The sequence below is a fragment of the Phocoena sinus genome, chromosome 16 (genome assembly GCF_008692025.1).
Source record: "Phocoena sinus isolate mPhoSin1 chromosome 16, mPhoSin1.pri, whole genome shotgun sequence".
Lineage (NCBI taxonomy): Eukaryota > Metazoa > Chordata > Mammalia > Artiodactyla > Phocoenidae > Phocoena > Phocoena sinus.
This window is the reverse complement of record NC_045778.1, coordinates 16592948-16598947: the sequence shown is the minus strand read 5'-3', so window position 1 is coordinate 16598947 and position 6000 is coordinate 16592948.

Sequence of the window (6000 nt, the reverse complement as noted above, 5' to 3'; positions counted from 1 at the left end):
GTAGATATATTGATGCAGCTTTAATAAGGCTTAATGATTTTTAAAGATCAGTTTTCTCTGCTATTGCTTTCAAAATCTAGTCTTGACCAAGTGATTTTTTTTTAAAACACACAGCAATTTCATCAACTACTATGGACAGTCCATACTTGACAGGTTGGGAAAAAATATTAATTTGTGATGTTAATATGTCAATTTATTGATAATAAAAAAGTAAAAATGTTATATTGATATTTATAGAATCATAAAATAATTTTTTGTCAAGTCCTTAATATAGGGCAACTTTTGTATCTAGTTTTAGGCCATGATGTGGAAAGCAGCATATTATAATTGCCTTAAATTGTCTCTCCCAATGTAATAGAACAAATGTTAATAGTTGCATTATGATTTTCAGACTAAGTTATTTATTTTTTATTTATTATTAAGCTATTTTATTCAAAACAAAGCAGGAAAATATATTGAAAAGGGATTATGATTACAGAGGGCTTTTTAAATGTGCTATATTTCTGAAATGTAAACATACATTTTCAATGCATACTTAAGTAACAGTACAATAAAACAAAGAAATAAAAAATTGGGGCTTCCCTGGTGGCGCAGTGGTTGGGAGTCCGCCTGCCGATGTAGGGGACACGGGTTCATGCCCCGGTCTGGGATGCCGCGGAGCGGCTGGGCCCGTGAGCCATGGCCGCTGAGCCTGCGCGTCCGGAGCCTGGGCTCTGCAACGGGAGAGGCCACGACAGTGAGAGGCCCGCGTACCGCAAAAAAAAAAAAAAAAAAAAAAATTGCAGTAAAGTTTATGTTTTCAAATTGAACAATTTGAGTGGTCTTAACATGTATTTTTGGTTGAATATAAACTTCTATGTAGTAATTCTTGAAGTATAATTTTTATTTAATATATGCCTCTGAGAATTAAAAAAAATGCATAGATAAAATGTGGCCAGAATGTACTCCAAAATGTTAACAGAAGTTTTCTTAAGGTAATTATTTCCTTTTTTATACTTTTATATTTTCCAAATTTTCTATAATGAGTGTATTAATTTTTGAGTCAGAAAAAAGAAAAAACAATAAATGCTAACAAAGAGATTGAGAGGAATGACTGTCTGATTCTATTGGTAAAATAATCTTTAATAAGAAGACTGAAAAGTAGGCCAGAGGAGACAGTGGAACCTGACATGTCATGGTATAAGGTTGGGAGAGCTCGTGAGAGATTTGGATCTGAAAGATCAGTCTAGGTACAGTGTGAAGAATTAATTAGAAGGGAATAAGTGACAGGTGCAAAGTCCACTTAGTAGGCAGTTAAAAGAATTTGAAGTAAAACTTATGGAGTCTTTGCTTATATTGAGACACAAACCTTGTGTTCCTTCTCAAATCCTCTCTTTCTTCTCTCTATCTAGATCAGAGCCTCATCTGTGCCAAGCTGCTGCTCTACTTTTGAAGTTGGTTGAAGTATCATACCTTGGGCATGGGATCTGCCCTCCTGAGAGCCAACACATGACCAGAGGATAAACCCAGAAGCTGGGGGGCATTTAGTTCTCTGCTGAGTAAACCTTCACCAATGGCAAATGGAGCCAGGAGTGATGGCGGCAGGTACACTCCCCTCCCCTCTGTCATGGGCTAGTCCGAGATGTAGTTCCTCCGTAAGCCTTCCAGAGAAGTCCCGTGCCTGCTGAGTGATTTTTGGTGGTATCATTACACAACAGTAACCAGGGTGGTAATACAATGCATCTCACCAAGTCACATCTTCCCTTGCCTCTTTCCCTCTTCCCCCTCACTCTACCATTCTGGGCAGGTCCCTCCTAGCTAGAATACTTCATGCTCTACTTTCTACAGTAGCTGGGCTTAGCCAGGCTTAGCAGGGCTTTACCAACATCATGACAGAGGGAGTGAGCGGAGAGGTGAACAAAAATTCAAGGGTCCAAGGGTCAGGAGTGTATTTAAGCTGACTCCTAGGTTTCTAACTTGGACAATCAAGTGGCCAGCACTTGCACAATTCCTAACATATATTAAGCCTTCAGTCAATATTTATTGAAGGAATGGATGTATGAAGGGTGGTACTATTACTAAGGTAAAGACTACAGGAGGTATGTTTATTAATGTATCGTATGTAGAATAATCTCAAGGAGATTTTAACAAAATATTAGCAGGGGGTGTTTTCAGTCCTTTCTTAAGAGGGCCTGATGCAGATATGTATGGATGAGTGATCATGGTCTTGGAAAGAGTGGTGACATGTTGAGCCTAGAAAGGTATTGACAGACTGTCTGCACTTCAAATAGCTTTTGTTCCTGTTGAATCTGAATGTGAACCTAGTCTGTTTTGTCCATGATTCACAGAGCAACCAGGCACAGTGAACATAGTGCTAAGTCCTGAACCTCTATTTCTGAGCTATTTTCATGAAAACCATAGAAAAACAGAGCTAAAGAGCCTTCCAGAGATTATCTGGCCCAGTTCCCCTGGTTCAGGGATGATTTGGCAAACAGGTTTAGGAAAAGCACTGATATTTGTTTTTCTATAGAACTGACTGACACTCAACTCCCAAATAACAATATTATGTTATAGAAAAGCTGGCCAAGAAAAGCTTACAAAACTAAAAAGTAAGGGACATCTTTTATTCAACTATAATAGAGTGGGTGACCCCCTGAAGGTGCAATTTCTTTTTTGCAAAGTTTGGGATATTTTTGGCCTAAATGGAATTTATGGCTAAGCGTAAATGCTAGAGTAGAAATGGCTGTAAAATAATTATTGTTCTTGGTGCTAAAGCTAAAATTACTGGCCTAAAACCATAATGAAAACTCCAGTGCCAGTCAGAGTGGAGCAGTATCTTATGTTATAAAGTCATTGAGAAATGGGAAAATCAAGTACAAACATTTGACATGTGTTCTCTTAAAAAATACTCATACATAGCTAACGATATTCCAGGCACTGTTCTAAGAATTTACAAATATTATTTATTTAATCCTTATAACAATCCTATTCAGGAGGCACGATTATTGGCCCTTTTCACAGATGAGGAAACTGAGGCACCAAAAGAGTAAGTAATTTGCCCAAGGTCACACACTAGTGTGGTGGATTCAGGATTCAAACTCATTTCCCAACTGCCTTGCATTTGAGCTCCATGCTGTTCAGACAAATCAGCTTGTCTTTAAACACCCAGCACAACACATTGATCATATGATTAAGAGCATAGAGGAACTGAGAGGAACTGAGGAGAGTACAGATTCATGTCTCCCATTTCATGTTTATTTCAGTACATACACTTGCTGTGTTAAATGGTAAAGAGAATTAACCACACTATTTACATTTGTATTTTTCCCCTCTCTCTCTCCATCCCTCCCCTTACTGGGTGAGTGTAGTTTGATTCACATATTTATATGCATGTTGGATTAAACTCCATTTGAAGGGTTAGGTTGCATCATGGAGGAGGAACCATTGAGGAATAAGCTCATGAGGTTGGGGAAGCATGAAATGTTTTTACGCTTACACTAACTGAGGGACACCTTATTTCTCCACTGCTGTTTCAGGTGTGAAACTTTTTACTCATCCATTTAACAAGCATTTTATTAGGTGCCTTTTACAAGAGAAGCACTGTTTTAGATTGGAGATTATCTGACTTTATCGATACTATGAATAGGATCGACGAAGTCCCTATCCGCACAGACTATACATTCTTAGAGGTAACACAAACAATAATCAAGTAAACAGGCAAACATTTAAGAGATTTGGTAAGAGATATGAAGGAAAATAAGCTAGGTTAATGGGTTAGAGAATATCTATGGCTATGTTGCATCTATACTAGATGAGATGATCAGGGGGTCCTCTCTTAGGTGACATTTGAGCAGAGACCTGAATGAGACAAGGGGAAGTTATACAAAGATTTGGGGTTGAAGGCAGGGGAAACAGCAAATGCAAAGATGTTGGAGCAGGAATCTGCTTGACATTTTTTGAGGAACAGTGAGAAGGCTGGGCTGGTGTGACTGGAGAGGGAATGAGCAAGGAGAAAGTGACAGAGGATGAGGGGAGAGAGTTAGACAGGAGCCAAGTCATATGGGCCATTGTTAGGACTGTCGGTTTTATCCCAAGTGTGAGGGGAGACAATTAGAGGATTTTGAGCAGGAAGAGTGAGTACATTTCATTTATATTCTATTTTTATTTATTTATTTTTGCGGTACGCGGGCCTCTCACGATTATGGCCTCTGCCGATGCGGAGCACAGGGTCCAGACGCACAGGCTCAGCAGCCATGGCTCACGGCCCGCCGCTGCGCGGCATGTGGGATCCTCCCGGACTGGGGCACGAACCCGTGTCCCCTGCATCGGCAGGCGGACTCTCAACCACTGCGCCACCAGGGAAGCCCCATTTATATTTTAAAAGGACTGGCTGCTGTGTGGAGAATGAAGTGTAGGGTGGAGGAGTGGGAGCAGGGAGAATAATTAGAGCTGACTGCAGTAGATTTGCCAAGAAATGATATTTGGGCAAGCTGCTAGTGTAGGGAGTAGTGAGAAGGGATGGAGTTTGTGATATATCTATATCCATATCCACATCTGTAAATTAGGGCTGACGGGAGTGGCTGATAGATTGGATGTGGAGTGGGAGGGAGAGGAATCTAGGGTGATGGGGCGACAGCTGCATTATTATTTGGAAAATATTTCTCAGAAAAGATGATGACAGAAGACTACATGGGAGACATTTTGAGGTACAGTGGGATTAGAGCCCTGACCACAAGGGCCACCATTCTCCTCCTTCTGTCTTGAGGGACTTTCTTGGTAACATGACATGAGGCCCACAAGAGGGCACACTTCTCTCATCAGGTCAGCATCATGGATGCCTTCTGTTCCAGTCTCTTCCTCTTGCTTAAAAGTCAGATCAGTCACGGCCAGAGGAAGAAAATTCTACCTTTTTTGCAGGTAGTGGAAAAACTAACTTAAAGGAGGGATCCAATTGCCATTGCCCACAAGTCTTATTTTAGTGATAAACAGAGCCTATTCTCATTAACAGTAATAACAATTATGGAGTTCTTCCTGTGCTTTGCACTTTGTGTTAAGCAGTTGATTTGTGCTATCTCATTAACCCTAAATCCTTACACCACCTCTATACTATAGGTACAAGTTACATTTTAGGGATGGTGAAACCGAGGTGCCAAGCACCATGTGGTAGAGTAACTTGCCACAAAGCAATGGAAGAGCTATTATTTGAACATTGTACCCTGAGCATTTAACATCCTGTATGCTTCTGATTATTCTCAGTGAAGCCCAGCAATCTTTGGGAAAGGAAACGCTAAAACTTACTCAGTTTCAGCTGGTGACTAAGGTGGGACCAAAGGGCCTATTTACGTACTTCGCTCCAAATGGGGGAGATTTGCTGTAGGTTGAAGGCTGTGAATAGACATTTTATTTTGGAGGAGACTATGTGATGACTAAGGCTGTCAGATGGAAAAGGGCCAACATCTTTTAACATCATTTTCCTATTGGTTCTGAATTTTTTTTTTTTTTTCCTTTAGGATACTTCCTCCTCTGGTTTTGTAAACTGACACAAAACATTTGTGCAATGACCTGGGGTATTATGACAGCCTTAGATCAAAATCTAAGGACAACTTGGATGAAGGACAACTTTTAAAAAAGGACACGGTCTGCCCTCGCCTTGGTTAAACAAATCGAATGGAAACGATTTGTTCAGACGGGAGCATCCAACAGACGCAAGCTCTCTGAAACAGCCCTGACGCTTTGGCAAACACCGTTGCTTAGCGAAACGTCAAAACTCCCGCGCGCAAACAGATGCAGGAGGGGCTCATACGCCAGCACTAAGCGAAGCTCAGGTTTTGGAGAAAATCTAGGGGGCACGTGGAGCTCCTCCCTCTCCTGGTTAGGGGTGGCGTGAGGGGAGTGGGGAACAGGAGAAAGAGCTCCCCGGCTAGCCTAATGTGGGCTGACGCCGCTCGCTGTTCAGGGAAGGTGCAAGGCGGGCAGGGGCTAGTCGCCCCGCAGGAGAAAACCTCTGCATCTCAGTGCAGG